This window comes from Chiloscyllium plagiosum, unplaced genomic scaffold (assembly GCF_037043375.1).
Source record: "Chiloscyllium plagiosum isolate Xiang-an unplaced genomic scaffold, Cpla_swu_hap1 HiC_scaffold_11, whole genome shotgun sequence".
In the NCBI taxonomy this organism is placed as follows: Eukaryota; Metazoa; Chordata; class Chondrichthyes; order Orectolobiformes; family Hemiscylliidae; genus Chiloscyllium; species Chiloscyllium plagiosum.
Window position 1 is genome coordinate 47,988,794 of NW_028270149.1, and position 17,085 is coordinate 48,005,878.

Below are 17,085 nucleotides of genomic sequence, written 5' to 3' on the forward strand. Positions count from 1 at the left end.
CCACAACCAATTGGTGAAGGAACAGCATTCTGAAAGCTAGTGCTTCCAATTAAACCTGTTGGACTATAACCTAGTGTTGTGTGATTTTTAACTTTGTATACCCCAGTCCAACACCGGCATCTCCAAATCATAACATAAATAAAAAGCAAGTCATACCACTAATGATGTTACCTAGTCATGGTGATGAAATGTCTGAAAACAAATATTCCAGCTCAGCGGCCAAACCTATTTACAGAACTCCAACCTGAGCGACAAATCTTCACAAAACCTGCCAGTTTTGAGACTTTTTTAATAAGTGGGACACTTGGGACTTCATCTTCAGTTGAAAGATTTATCAAGACTGTTAATAAAATGCTTTGTTTTAAAAACAAGAGGATATGCTTTGTGCTTAGGCCTTGAAAAGTATCCTCTTTATCCGGAAGAAGTGGAAAAGATCAAGTTCAAAAAGTTAAGAAAGCCCTCTAGATGGTGGGAATCACTGTCTCAATCACTAAAATAATTGGAAAAACTCCTTGCAAGCAGTACAGAGATTTAGTATTGCCAATTAGTATAATTTTAAACTGAAAAGAAGTACAATAATTCAGTATTCATAGTTAACAGAATTTAATGATTTGTTGAAAGAATATTGTAGTGTGTTGCTGTAATAGTTTAAATTCTGAACACTTTAAGGCAACAGAATCTAAACTGAAACAAACAGCTATGGATGCTGGAGATCCAAAAGAAAAATTGATATTGCTGGTGTAACTCAGCAGGTCTGGTAGCATCTGTAGGGAGAAAGCAGACTTTGCTTTCTGCATTTTTGCATAACTCTGGTTCTCCCCAGAGATGCTGCTAGACCCGCCAAGTTATGCCAGAATTCAAAAAGACATTGATTTAATATAAGAATACCAACTTGAAGGAAGTAGATTTCAAACAGTATTGAGGTGCTACAAATTGTAGTGCTTCAAAAAAACCACTGACAGGAAAATGGAGAGGCCAGATGAAGTTCAACACAGAGACGTTTGAGGTCATACAGTTTGGTACAAAAATCATGGAGAGATTGTATGAAGGCTACTATTCTAAGGGTGTGCAGGAGCAGAGAAATCTGGGAGATAATGTACATACATCATTAAAAGTGGCAAGACACAGAGATTTAACTGATAATAAAACAGGCCATGTTCTAGGCATCATAAATAGGAGCAAAGAGTACAAGAGCAGAGAGGTTATGATTAACTTACATAAAACACTAATTAGACGTCAGTCGGAGTATTATGTACAGTTCTCGGTTCTACAGAATAGGAGGGAGATGAATTCATTGGATACAGTGCAGAAGTGCTTTCTGAGAATGGTTTCAGGAATGAGACACTTAAGTCATGATGAAAGGCTGGAGAAGTTGGGATTATTATCTTAGGAGATAAGAAGACTAAGAGGAGATTCAATTGAAGTTTTCAAAATCATGAGGGGATTTAGACAGAGTGGACAGTGAGAGACTACTCCCAAACAGATTCAGAATGAAGTGTTTTGAAGTGTTTTGTAAAAGAAACAAAAGCAAGGTTGGGCTTTTTTATTTACTCAGCAAGCAGTTAGGAATACATTGCCTGGGAGTGTGGCTGAGACAAGTTCAATCAACGCTTCAAGAAGGCATTGTATCATACACTAAATGGTAAGGTCCTAGGGAGTGTTGCTGAACAAAGACACCTTGGAGTGCAGGTTCATAGCTACTTGAAATTGGAGTCACAACAGATAGGATAGTGAACATGATGTTTGGTATGCTTTCCTTTATTGGTCAGAGCATTAAGTATAGGAGTGGGGAGGTCATGTTGTGGCTATATAGGACATTGGTTAGGCTACTTTTGGAAAATTGTGTGGAATTCTGGACTCCCTCCTATAGGAAAGATGTTGTGAAATTTGAAAGGGTTCAGAAAAGATTTACAAGGATGTTGCCAGGGTTGAAGAGTTTGAGGTCTTAGGAGAGGCTAAATAGGCTGGGGATATTTTCCCTGGAACGTCATCTGACAGGTTTGTAAAATCATGAGGGGCATGGATAGAGTAAATGCACTAGGTCTTTTCCCTGGGTTGGGGGAGTCCAGGACCAGAAGGCATAGTTTTAAGGTGGCAGGGGAAAGATTTAAAAGGGGCCTTAGGGACAACTTTTTCACACAGAGAATGGTGTGTGTTTGGAATGAGCTGCCAGAGGAAGTGGTGGAGGTTGGTAAAATTACACCATTTAATCAAAGAATGCTCATTGATATGGGAAAACTATTTAAATATCTTGATGTGTACATGGATAGGAAGGGTTTAGAGGGATATGGGCCAAGTGATGGCAAATGGGACAAGATTATTTCAGGATATCTGGTCAGCATGGACAAGTTGGACTGAAGGGTCTGTTTCTGTGCTGTACATCTCTATGACTCTAAATAAAAACAATGTGCATGGTTACAGGGAAAAGGCAGGAGACTGGCATCACATTAAAATGTTCAAAGAACCAATGTTAATAAAATGGGCCAAATGGCTTCCTTCCAAATCATAATAATTCTGTGTTTCTCTGAAACCATTTTAACATTCAGAATCATTTATAAGTTAAAACTCACATCAGTGAGACTGTTTTATCAGATAATATGTATTTGATGACATCATATGATGCAATTTTAATATACTCCTTCATAGTTTGTTGTTCTTCTAACCTGCATTAGGTAGTGTGCCTATTATTTAACCTTGCCTAATACGTTAGAATTGCCTTACCACTTATTGCCTTTTCGATTACTAGTAACCCTTAGTCAGTTATACTCCTCAATCAAATAGTTTTCCCATATTAATAAACATTCTTTGATCAGTTGGTATTTCTTTTTCAGTTAATGGTTCTTTTCCTGTGAACACTCTTCCATCCTACCTGTCTTGTTGTTTGTGTCCATCTTGATCTTGTGCCATCACCAGTATGATAAGTTTGAAAAGTCCTTTGGATTTCTTTGTAGATCCTCACAACTGCCAGACATAGACCTGAGGCTGAATGAAATAGGTATCATAGAGACTATATTCCCAAATAACATACAATCAAGTGACAGGTGTGCTTTAAACAAATAACTCTCTGGAGCAGCTTTGGATTTAAGAGTGCTTTCAAATTTCAGTGTTATGTCGATAATCCATATCTTTGCATTTCCATGCATAGCATTTCAAACATAATGTATTAGTGCAGAATGACTTTTTATCTCCCTGTCCCTGCTATACAAAAAGAAATTCATATTGTAAGAACATTTGTGGAATTTATTATCAAACTGTTAATTAATGAATGATACAGTAATACTGGAATGTTATGATGCCCTGGTTCAATCAATTCCCTATGAGCAGTGAAAATTCTGTTCTGGAGCTTTACGTAACATTGTGTGTTTCTGCCTTGCAATGGTGGAACTTTCTGATTATGGTAAGGTTGTTAGCAGCTACCATTGGAAACGTGCAAAACTTCTGCTTGGGAGTGGTGGCTGGCAATGCATGACCATATGACAGCTAACTAATTAGCGATGCATAGTTGAGCACCACAGTGAATAATATGGCAGACAGAGAGGAAGGTGACACTATTAGCTCATGGGTTGAATGGTGCCTAATTTTAAGGCCACCCAGACTGCCACTTATTCCCTGTCATTAGTCTGTCTGTCTAAGGGAACATCAGGGCTACCGTTGAATCTTGGATTTTTTGACCCCAGTCCTTAGAGAGGACAAGGAGTGGCTCCAGAGTACATAAATGGCTCACAGCAGGTTCTCTTCCAGATTGACCAGGAAAGACAAGAGGTCCTGTTTCCCAGGTACGGCAGAAGGAGGGGTTTCCTCCTAAACAAGGCAGACTGGACAGAGGTTGCATCACAGGTTAAAACCTATTGAGTCAATTACACAACTTGGTGCAGTGTCAGAGAGTCATAGAGATGTATAGCATGGAAACAGACCCTTCGGTCCAACCTGTCCATGCCGACCAGATATCCCAACCCAATCTACTCCCACCTGCCAGCCCATTTCCCTCCAAACCCTTCTTATTCATATACCCATCCAAATGCCTCTTAAATGTTGCAATTGTACCAGTCTCCACCACATCCTCTGGCAGCTCATTCCATACACGTACCACCCTCTGTGTGAAAACGTTGCTCCTTAGGTCCCTTTTATATTTTTCCCCTCTCACCCTAAACCTATGCCCTCTAGTTCTGGACTCCCCGATCTCAGGGAAAAGACTTTGCCGATTTATCCTATCCATGCCCCTCATAATTTTGTAAACCTCTATAAGGTCACCCCTCAGCCTCCGACGCTCCAGGGAAAACAACCCCAGCCTGTTCAGCCTCTCCCTATAGCTCAAATTCTCCAACTCTGGAAATATCCTTGTAAATCTTTTCTGAACCCTTTCAAGTTTCACAACATCTTTCTGATAGGAAGGAGACCAGAATTGCATGCAATATTCCAACAGTGGCCTAATCAATGTCCTGTACAGCTGCAACATGACCTCCCAACTCCTGTACTCAATACTCTGACCAATAAAGGAAAGCATACCAAACGCCTTCTTCACTATCCTATCTACCTGCGACTCCACTTTCAAGGAGCTATGAACCTGCACTCCAAGGTCTCTTTGTTCAGCAACACTCCCTGGGACCTTACCATTAAGTGTATAAGTCCTGCTAAGATTTGCTTTCCCAAAATGCAGCACCTCACATTTATCTGAATTAAACTCCATCTGCCACTTCTCAGCCCATTGGTCCAACTGGTCCAGATCCTGTTGTAATCTGAGGTAACCCTCTTCGCTGTCCACTACACCTCCTATTTTGGTGTCATCTGCAAACTTACTAACTGTACCTCTTATGCTCACATCCAAATCATTTATGTAAATGACAAAAAGTAGAGGACCCAGCACCGATCCTTGTGGCACTCCACTGGTCACAGGCCTCCAGTCTGAAGAACAACCCTCCACCACCACCCTCTGTCTTCTACCTTTGAGCCAGTTCTGTATCCAAATGGCTAGTTCTTCCTTTATTCCATGAGATCTAACCTTACTAATCAGTCTCCCATGGGGAACCTTGTCGAACGCCTTACTGAAGACCATATAGATCACATCTACTGCTCTGCCCTCATCAATCTTCTTTGTTACTTTTTCAAAAAACTCAATCAAGTTTGTGAGACATGATTTCCCATACACAAAGCCATGTTAACTACCCCTAATCAGTCCTTGCCTTTCCAAATACATGTACATCCTGTCCCTCAGGATTCCCTCCAAGAACTTGCCCACCACCGAGGTCAGGCTCACTGGTCTATAGTTCCTGGCTTGACTTTACCGCCTTTCTTAAACAGTGGCACCACGTTTGCCAACCTCCAGTCTTCCGGCATCTCACCTGTGACTATCAATGATACAAATACCTCAGCAAGAGGCCCAACAATCACTTCTCTAGCTTCCCACAGAGTTCTCGGGTACACCTGATCAGGTCCTGGGGATTTATCCACCTTTAACCATTTCAAGACATCCAGCACTTCCTCCTCTGTAATATATACATTTTGCAAGATGTCACCATCTATTTCTCTACAGTCTATATCTTCCAAATCCCTTTCCACAGTAAATACTGATGCAAAATATTCATGTAGTATCTCCCCCATTTTCTCTGGCTCCACACAAAGGCCGCCTTGCTGATCTTTGAGGGGCCCTATTCTCTCCCTAGTTACCCTTTTGTCCTTAATATATTTGTAAAAACCCTTTGGATTCTCCTTAATTCTATTTGCCAACACTATCTCATGTCCCCTTTTTGCCCTCCTGATTTCCCTCTTAAGTATACTCCTACTTTCTTTCTACTCTTCTAAGGATTCACTCGATCTATCCTGTTTATACATGACATATGATTCCTTCTTTTTCTTAACCAAACCCACAATTTCTTTAGTCATCCAGCATTCCCTATACCTACCAGCCTTCCCTTTCACCCTGACAGGAATATACTTTCTCTGGATTCTTGTTATCTCATTTCTGAAGGCTTCCCATTTTCCAGCCGTGCCTTTACCTGCGAACATCTGCCTCCAATCAGCTTTCGAAAGTTCTTGCCTAATACCGTCAAAATTGGCCTTTCTCCAATTTAGAACTTCAACTTTTAGATCTGGTCTATCCTTTTCCATCACTATTTTAAAACAAATAGAATTATGGTCGCTGGCCCCAAAGTGCTCCCCCACTGACACCTCAGTCACCTGCCCTGCCTTATTTCCCAAGAGTAGGTCAAGTTTTGCACCTTCTCTAGTAGGTACATCCACATACTGAATCAGAAAATTGTCTTGTACGCACTTAAGAAATTCCTCTCCATCTAAACCTTTAACACTATGGCAGTCCTAGTCGATGTTTGGAAAGTTAAAATCCCCTACCTTAACTAACCTATTATTCCTACAGATAGCTGAGATCTCCTTACAAGTTTGTTTCTCAATTTCCTTCTGACTATTAGAGGGTCTATAATACAACCACAATAAGGTGATCATCCCTTTCTTATTTCTCATTTCCACCCAAATAACTTCCCTGGATGTATTTCTGGGAATATCCTCCCTCAGCACAGCTGTAATGCTATCCCTTATCAAAAATGCCACTCCCCCCTCCTCTCTTGCCTCCCTTTCTATCCTTCCTGTAGCATTTGTATCCTGGAACATTAAGCTGCCAGTCCTGCCCATCCCTGAGCCATGTTTCTGTAACTGCTATGTTATCCCTGTCCCATGTTCCTAACCATGCCCTGAGTTCATCTGCCTTCCCTGTTAGGCCCCTTGCATTGAAATAAATGCAGTTTAATTTATTAGTCCTACCTTGTCCCTGCCTGCCCTGACTGTTTCATTCACTTCTGTCTTCAACAGTACCAGTCTCAGATTGATCTCTTTCCTCACTGTCTCCCTGGGTCCCATCCCCTACCTTACTAGTTTAAATCCTCCCAAGCAGTTCTAGCAAATTTCCCTGCCAGTATATTAGTCCCCTTCCAATTTAGGTGCAATCCGTCCTTCTTGTACAGGTCACTTCTACCCCAAAAGAGATTCCAATGATCCAAAAATGTGAATCCTTCTCCCATACATCAGCTCCTCAGTCATGCATTCATCTATCCTCCTATTCCTGCCCTCACTAGCTCGTAGCACTGGGAGTAATCCAGATATTACTACCCTTGAGGACCTCCTTTTTAAATTTCTGCCTAACTCTCTGTAATCTCCCTTCAGAATCTCAACCTTTTCCCTTCCTATATCGTTGGTTCCAATGTGGACAATGACCTCTTGCTGGCCCCTTTCCCCCATGAGAACATTCTGCACCCTCTCTGAGACATCCTTGGTCCTGGCACCAGGAAAACAACACACCATTGTGCTTTTTCTCTACTGGCCACAGAAACGTCTGTCTGTACCTTGGACTACAGAATCCCCTAACACAATTGATCTCTTGGAAGCTGACGTACCCCTCGTTGCATTAGAGCCAGTCTCAATACCAGAAACCTGGCTGTTCGTGCTACATTCCCCTGAGAATCCATCACTCCCTACATTTTCCAAAACAGCATACCTGTTTGAAATGGGTATATCTACAAAAGACTCCTGCCCTCGGTGCTGACCTCTCTCACCCTTCCTGGAGTTAACCCATCTATGTGACTGTATCTGAGACTTTCCCCCCTTCCTATAACTGCCATCCATCACATACTGTTGCTGTTGCAAATTCCTCATCGTTTCTAACTGTCTCTCCAACCGGTCCACTCAATCTGTTAAGACTCGCATCCAACAGCATTTATGGCAGATATAATCCGCAGTAACCCTTAAACTCTCTTTAAACTCCCACATCTGACAAGAAGTACATCTCACTGCAAAGGCCATTTTTGCTCCTCGACAATCTACAGACCCAGAAAATAACACTGTTTTATTCCTCTACAAACACTGCCCCAGGTTAAATTAAGAGCTGTGCTAAAAGATAGTAAATGGTTTACTACACTGAGTCGGGTAAGCGATACCATGTCATCACTGCAAAGTGACACTCGTAAGAGTATCAAGCAGTGTGCATATGTGAGCTCAGGGGTAAGTCAGATAATCTTGAGACAGTTCTTGGTGTCTTCCATTGAACTGATATTCCAGGTTAACAGTCAATGGTTACTTATTGACACCTGTACACTGGACTATTTCAAAGAAGATTTCTTCATTACATACATTTACTATCTGCTTTCTAATGTATTATCTTCCACTTATCTACATTAAAATCTATTCATTTGCTTAAATAGTCCAGAGCTTTCATGAATGTTATTCATCTTTCGTACCTATATTACCCTAGTCTTATAATTGTGAACCGTAATTTACTTTTAGAATATTAAATTATACATTTTCCTCCAGATCACTAGTGAAAATTGTTACCTGAAGAAAAAAGCTTGTGGAATGGAGGCAATAGCTCAACTTGTATGTTTACGTTTCATTTTACAGAAGCTCAATTTTTCACTTAGTAATGTAATTACGTTTAGCAAATACAAAGCACAGCACTGAGACTGAACTGCCTAGCTAGTCAATGTTCATATTGTATTTCTGTTCTCTTTAATGTAGAATGCTTCACTGAGGTTGTGTCACCCAACTTGTACAAATTGGAACTTTGGAAATTCTGCAGCTGGTGCTGTCATCATCATCCTACTGTCTGGAATGAACACTTCTAAGAATGAAAACCTTGTAAATGGAGATTTCTATCAGACATTTTTCACGAAAAATATTGGATCAAACTGACAGTATTTTTTTCAGTTTACTTCGTTGAATATCCGAAGATACATAGGAATCTAGGAATAGGAGTGGAAATTCTACTCCTCAAACTCATTCCAACATTACTGATCATGTAACTTAATTGGATTAATCTGCTTTGGTTCCACAGCACTTAACATAGCATTGGGATGTAAACTCAAAGATAATTTATGCACTAATAATAGGCAAAGCAATTAGTAAGAGAAGTTGAACTTAAAGATTAAGAAGGAAATCCATGTCTCGAACTGTAAGGTATAGACAATGTTCTCAGTTAAGGCTATTTGTGTGTCTTCACAGAAGAGAGGACAACACAGAAATTACAGTTAAGAAGGAGGAGTATGAAATATTGGATATTATAAACAGAGTGACAGGAGAAATATTAAGGTGTCTAGCAACTTTAAGGCCGATAAAATGCCAGTCCTGGATGTATCCTTGTCTGTTGAGAGAAACAAGGGAAGAAATAATGGAGACTCACACTATTATTTTCCAATCATTTCTGGCTACAAGCAGAGTGTTTTACTATTACACCAATGCTTGAGAGTGAAGGGAATGGCATGAGTAATTACAAGTCAGTCAGAATAACTTTGGTGGTGTGCAAATCATTGGGAAAAGTTCTGAGGAATGGTGTTACTCATTTAGAAAGACAACAATTTAGGTCAGGACAATCAACATGGATTTGGATGTAAGTTTGCTCCCTGAGCTGAAAGGTTCATTTTCAGACATTTCATCACCATACTAGTTAATATCATCAGTGAGCCTCCAGTGAAGCACTTGGTGTTAGTGCCTGCATTCTATTTATGTGTTTAGGTTTCCTTGGGCTCATGGTATCATTTTCTGTGGTGATATCATTTCCTGTTCTCAGGGGGTGGTAAATGGGGTCCAATTCAATGTGTTTATTGATAGAGTTCAGGTTGGAATGCCATACTTCTAGGATTTCTTATGCATGTCTCTGTTTGGATTTGTAAACAGAAGATCATTTATGACTAACTTGATACAAGTTTTTGAGAAGATAACTTGGAGAGTTGAAGAAATTAATTAGCATATTTAATGTAGTCTAAGTAGATTTTCGTAGGATATTTGATGAGGTCCCACAGGCTGATCATAAACAGGGGAAAGAAAAACAGATCCAAAACTACCTCAGTGGTAGGAAGTGAAAGATAATGGCTGACTTGTGTTTTTGTGACTAGAATCCTTGGTATTTTTAGTACATATCAGTGATTTAAAATTGGATTTAGGAAGCATGATTATGAACATACATACATAGAAACATATGTATGAGGACCAGAAGTAAGCTACTGTACCATTCATACAGAACTGTACAGAACTGCAGATCTGCTTCCTGCACAGTCTTACCAGCTGTTGATGATCATTCACTTTTTCACCCCTTTCTATCAATGAAGAAGTTTGCAGATTGTGTAAAATGGCTGCATGGATGATGGTGAGGAAGAAGTGATACATTGGAGGGAGCTATCAATGAATTAGTCAAGTGGCCAGAAGAGTGGAAAATAGAATTCTGAGAAGCATGAGGCAATGCATTTGGGAAAGCAAACAAGGCAAATAAGTACATGGTAAATTGGAAGATACGAAATGTGCAGAGGATGATAGAAACATTAGGGTTAAGTTGAGGAAGAATTATTTCACACCCTGAGGATGGTGGCTATCTGGAACTCACTGCTGATAAGCATGGCAGGTGAAGAAAACCTTACTCCATTTAAAATATGCTTGTATATTCACAACAGCCTAACAGCTGGAAAATGGGATTAGGCTGGATGGCTCTTTCTCGGTTCATGAATTCTCAGTTATAAATTCTATGATTCTATAGGGCGATCAGAGTCACGTAAGTTCATGGACATTTGAGTTCTGGAGAGGGAGGGAAAGAAATGAAAAGTTAAAACATTTCTGAACATGGCACAACACATTAACAGGTAGATAACTAAGAGGAATCATTTCACTCAAACTGGTGCATGTATTGGTAGATTTTGAAATTGTGCAAGCTGGTATCCTGAGTGGCTATTAATGTGGGAATAGTTATCAACTCTAGGTTCTTAACATATCCAGTTGCTACTCACTTAATCAGAATTCATATACAGAGAAAAATATGGGTGAGTTCTGTAAGTGGTTAATATTACAGTGAAGTAGAGAACAGGTTGCAGCAGTACTGGCAGCAGGTTAGCTTGAAACAAGGTGGTGATGATCTGACAACATGCTGCAAAATAAAACTGAAAGATATTATACTTCACTCAATCTTCATATTTTGTATATATTAATATTAAATATACAAAATTATGACACCAAATGTGACTGAAGAATTTTACTATATTGCATTTATGATAAATAACATGTAGGCTGTTACAATGCAACAACTAACCTCGAAATCATCAGGTACTGTGACCTTCACTGAAGATTTCCTGCCCCACTCCAAGGTACCTCCACACTCATCAATGGACCAGTTCCACAGTCTTGATGAATCACATTGCACATCCCAAAATAATTTGTTACATCATTTTGAAAAAAAAGCATTTATTTAAAGCTTCATCTATCTCTTACAATGCCATATGTTATCTAGCTACAATCCTTGCTAGCTTCTCTCGCATTGACATCAATGCAGAGGGAAACAGGAACAGCAGAGAGCCACGTACTCCAGAAAGCAGCTTATGGTTCAGACTGCATAATGAAGACTGGTACATAAGCTCTCAATCTTATACTGTGGAACAGATATACTGGAGTGCAACAGAAACTGGAAGAGACAGTTCTTTCAGTTGTATAACAATATTCAGCATCACCTGTCGTGAACAATTACTTTTAACATACATCTTGTCAAATACCACAGGATATGTCATATTAACAAAAATGTCAAATTGACGGCACAACAATGTTCATTCCTCATTTAGAAATGCTTATATGCACCTTTTCACATGGATCTTCATTTATAAACTGTGATACAAAATTACACTACCCATGTGCTCCTCTTCTATTTGCTTTGCAAAATTGGAGGTGCAATTTTAAATCCTTTTCATGAAAGGCTAACATTCAAGTGACTTGCTTTGGTCACCAAGTAACATTTCTCCTCCTGGACATTCAAGTGTGTTTCTATGTTGTTATGTTTGCTTGTTAGGCTGAATTGCAAATTGAACATGAATCAGACAGATACAAAAACCACCCATCTCATTAGATAATACCTTTCGTTGTCAATTTCTGTTCCTTAATTAACTTGTTTATTAACAAATTTTATTTATTTATTGGAAGCGTTCTCCAAAGAGGGTAGAAAAGCAACTATAATTATTTTTATAACTGTTCTGAACTGCTGTTGCATTTCAGGTTGCAATGAAGAAGCTGAAAAGCAACTGTGTTGTACATGTTGTGCTATCCCATTTTAGTACCAGAGATGGTCGAACACAAAGAGTGAAGGGGAAAGAAACTTGGCATATAACAAGAAGTCAAATTTACAGATTATTTTAAATTGCATTTTCCATTTATTGCTAAAATGAAACTGTCTATTTTCCTGTAAACGTTTACAATATGTAGTGATGGATTAGCACAGATTTAACTGTCTTACTGCAGTTAAGGATAGTAGTATATATTCCACCAGCTTGTGCACAACTAGAGCTCATAATCTATAGGAGTCCAGACAAGTCCCAACTAATTCAGAGGTGTGTAATAACATCTATCTGAACAGGTTGACTGGAAAATATCTATACGAGATGGAAATGTGTTGCTGGAAAAGCGCAGCAGGTCAGGCAGCATCTAGGGAACAAGAGAATCGACGTTTCGGGCATTAGCCCTTCTTCAGGAATGAGGAAAGTTGGTCCAGCAGGCTAAGATAAAAGATAGGGAGGAGGGACTTGGGGGAGGGGCGTCGGAAATGTGATAGGTGGAAAGAGGTCAAGGTGAGGGTGATAGGTCAGACTGGGGTGGGGTCGGAGAGGTCGGGAAGAAGATTGCAGGTTAGGAAGGCGGTGCTGAATTTGATGGATTTGACTGAGACAGGCTGGGGGGAGGGGAAATGAGGAAACTGGTGAAATCTGAGTTCATCCCTTGTGGTTGGAGGGTTCCAGCAACACATTTCCATCTCTGATCTCCAGCATCTGCAGACCTCACTTTCTCCTCAAATATCTATACGAGTCCATCCTATACCTATAGTACGGCTTAGTAGTCGTTTGGACTACTAATCCAAAGTCCCAGGTGGTGTTCTGGGAATCTGGGTTCAAATCTCAACACGGCAGATGGTAGAATTTGATTCTAATTGAAAAAAAGAAACAGAGTAGTCCAGGTAGGGCTCTTATGCTCCGACGGTAGAGTCCCTGCCTCTGGCCAGAAGGTCTGGATTTAAATTCTACGTGCTCCAGAAATTTGTAATAAGCAACACTGAACAGGCTGATTGGAGAATATAGTACTCCAGTACAGGACTCTGGCAGCACTTGTTTACAACATTGTTAGACATTCTGGCCTTGAAATGAAAAAAAAAGCTTATCTGCAAGTTTCAATGTCTCAGGCAGGTCATAAACATTCCATGACATTAATTGAAGAAAAGTACGGAATTCTTCTGATATTACAGCCAGCAGTTCATCTCATCATTGGTCTTACTTTGTACAAATTATTGTCATTTTTGCCTAAATTAAAAATAGGTGCTGCATGTCATGAATAGAATATAAATGCTAAAAGGAGGATATGGTATATAAAAGCCAACTTAGTTACAATGTAATAATGTTGAAGCAAAAATCATATTTAAGCATTAATAATTTTACAGGCTTAAAGATAATATTTCTCAAGAGAACAAGAATATTTATTAATCTCAAATAAAGGCTACAAAAACCGCTTTAAGAGGAGTCAAAAAGGGCATTGGAGAAGGTGGTGGACACCTGCAGTAGAAATTAAAGGTATTTGTCACTTAAATTTGGAATTACAAGGTCATCAAGGACAGTATATAATCATTGAATAATCCCCAAGACAGATCCAAGAAATGGCAGAGTTTGCTAATAGATATTTCACATCACTGTTAGCTGCAGAAGATGATGCTGAGTTACTAGTATTACATTGTAGGGTTTGATGCTAAATCTGTAAATGTTTAAGCAAATGCTGATGTAATCCTGGCAAAACCGAAGAATCTCAAGATAGGTTGAGCTATTGTTTCCGTCAACAGCATTAAAAGGTTCTCAAAGATGTGAGGCTATGCTCTCACTTCCATTCCCTGTATACTTAGTAGCCCAATGAGGTAGGGGATTGTTTTCTTGCTTTGAAGGATGACACATGTGGCACCAATATTTTAAAACTCAGTGATCAGAACCTAGAAACCATAAAGACACTAGTTTCTGTTATAGGCTAGGCTTTTAGAAAAAATCATTAAAGATATGTAAACCTTCCAGAAAAGTGAGGCAGAATTTTACAGGCACCTAAGTAATGTCGGTGATGCATGGTGGCTCAGTGGTTAGTATTTCTGCCTCACGGCGCAAGGGACCTGAGTTCGATTCCAGTCTTGGGCGACTGACTGTGTGGAGTTTGCACATTCTCCCTGTGTTTACGTGGGTTTCCTCTGGGTGCTCCGGTTTCCTCCCACTATCCAAAGATGTGCGGGTTAGGTGAATTGGCCATGCTAAATTGCCCCATCGTGTTCAGGGCTATGTTATGTGCATTGGTCAGGGGAAATATAGAGTAATAGGGTAGGGGAATGGGTCTGTGTGGGATACTCTTTGGAGGGTTGGTATGGACTTGTTGGGCTGAAGGGCCTGTTTCCACACTGTTGGGATTCCATTAAAAAAATCCACCTCCATATTAGACACCAGCATCAACATCTTGGGGTGTGCTCCAACGGCACCAGCCACATTCATCTTTAGACATTGGCATTTGCTGTATGCTAGCCTCTAACAGCTCACATGCTACATTTCTGATCCACTTACAGGGGACTTCTGCACCCCATTACTACATCTTGGGTTACACTGGCAACTATCATTGTAATGCTGCAGTAAGAACACTGTGAGCTAGGAAGATACACCCAATTCATGGACTGGACAAGGCTGCACTGCTAGGCCATTTGCTTACTATCATAATGCTCAGTCACTCTGATTTGGCTACAGCATCACTACCTTGCATTATCTTGCTTTGTCTTTGTGCACTTTGTCCTCTCAGCCAGAGCCACTGGGCCATGAAGCACAATCATGAAAACAGGAAGTTTGTCATGGTCATCAATTCAAGTCAAGGGGTCCTAACACAGTAATTTTAGGGCAACCTTGAATACCAATTCAGGGGCTTGGACATAGTTTGTCAGCTGCGTGGGGTGGTAAGAGTCAGAATTCTCTTCACATAAAGGGTAAGAGCCATACGTCAGGCAGTACACTTGACTCATGGCTACCCTATAGGGGTCTGTTTTAATCTTGGAATGAGAGACAGGCAGGTATTACAGGAAATGGAAGTGGGAGGCACAAATTTTACGTTCAGTGTAGTTGTGAAGGTGGCCTGAGCAATTAGATAGTACAGCATGCGTTCAGAGTTAGTGGTGTCAGAGGTTGGGGTAGCTGAGAGTGAGTAGGGAAGATGTTGCAGGCAATAATGACAGTGGTAGAGCATGAGCCTTGGTGGGAAATGATACAGTAGCAGAGACAGAGCCAGTGTGAGGTATCAGAGAGAAAATTTGGCAGTCACGCTGGCAAAGTTAAGAAGGTCATTGACCTTCGTTTTACATTGCTGGCATTTCCTCCAGATAATCAAAGCAGCTTTAACCCAGGTCGCAACCTTAGACCAGCCGAGCATGGGCTTCTATTATGGACTCCACTGCTGATCCTGCAGGAAGGTGAAGTCCTATTCTGCACCAATCCATTCAGTAGGGCCTCAAAGACTTACGCTGGGGGGGCTGATTTACCCCTGCCTATCATGTCTGGGGCATATGCCAGGTGTCATGCAGGGCAGCTCTAGACTGTGTTTGTTCAGGTGTACAATTTTATACATGGCACAGGTGCAAGGGAATTCTGGTAAGTACCAGGACATTCCAGCAATGGTGAATTGGTTTGGGAATGGCTCATGATTGATCTGGAGTCAGACAATGGGGGTGCCATAGGGATTGGTAGGCAGTTAAAGAGGTGAATTTAGTAAGGTATGGTGAGAAACCTCACTTATCCTCTTGGTGAAAAAAACCCCAAAAATGTGATGCAACTCAAAATTAGCCAAAACAAGTAAGATTCAGCTCCATGACTACTGGAGAAGATCGTGTAGTTTCTGGTAAAAAATTGCCAAGTAGCAGTCCCAAGTTGAACTTTGGAAACATAATAGGGCTGGCAGTCAGACTAACATTGTATACCTTTATGTTCAAAACCCTTTGACGAGGTGTCACACAACAGCTATGTAATAAAATGGAGCTGTTGGGATTGGTGGGCAGATATTGTGTTGGATGAGGAATTGATAATATTCTCAAAGACAGTTGACAGATGGTTGAAATAAGTGTTGGTGGAGCAGACTCCATAAATATCCCCTCCTCAATGCTGGGGAGCCCAGATCATGAATACAAAAGTTAAGGCTGAAGCATTTGCAACAATCTTCAGCCTGGAGTGGATGATCTGTCTTAGCCTCCACTAGAGGTCCCCAGCATCACAGATTCTCTCCTCAGCCAATTTGATTCACTCCATGTGGCTGAAAATGTGTTGCTGGAAAAGCACAGCAGGTCAGGCAGCATCCAAGGAGCAGGAAAATCAACGTTTCGGGCATGACCCCTTCTTCAGAAATGAGGAAAGTGTGCCATGCAGGCTAAGATAAAAGGTAGGGAGGAGGGACTTGGGGGAGTGGCGCTGGAAATGCGATAGGTGGAAGGAGGTCAAGGTGAGGGTGATAGGCTGGGGTGGAGGTGGGGCGGAGAGGTCAGGAAGAAGATTGCAGGTTAGGAAGGTGGTGCTGAGTTCGAGGGTTGGGACTGAGACAAGGTGGGGGAGGGGAAATGAGGAAACTGGAGAAATCTGAGTTCATCCCTTGTGGTTGGAGGGTTCCTAGGTGGAAGGTGAGGCGCTCTTCCTCCAGCCGTCGTGTTGCCATGGTCTGGCGATGGAGGAGTCCAAGGACCTGCATGTCCTTGGTGGAGTGGGAGGGGGAGTTGAAGTGTTGAGCCACGGGGTGGTTGGGTTGGTTGGTCTGGGTGTCCCAGAGGTGTTCTCTGAAACGTTCCGCAAGTAGGCGGCCTGTCTCCCCAATATAGAGGAGGCCACATCAGGTGCAGCGGATGCAGTAAATTATGTGTGTGGAGGTGCAGGTGAATTTGTGGTGAATATGGAAGGATCCCTTGGGGCCTTGGAGGGAAGTAAGGGGGGAGGTGTGGGCGCAAGTTTTGCATTTCTTGCGGTTGCAGGGGAAGGTGCCGGGAGTGGAGGTTGGGTTGGTGGGGGTGTGGACCTGACGAGGGAGTCA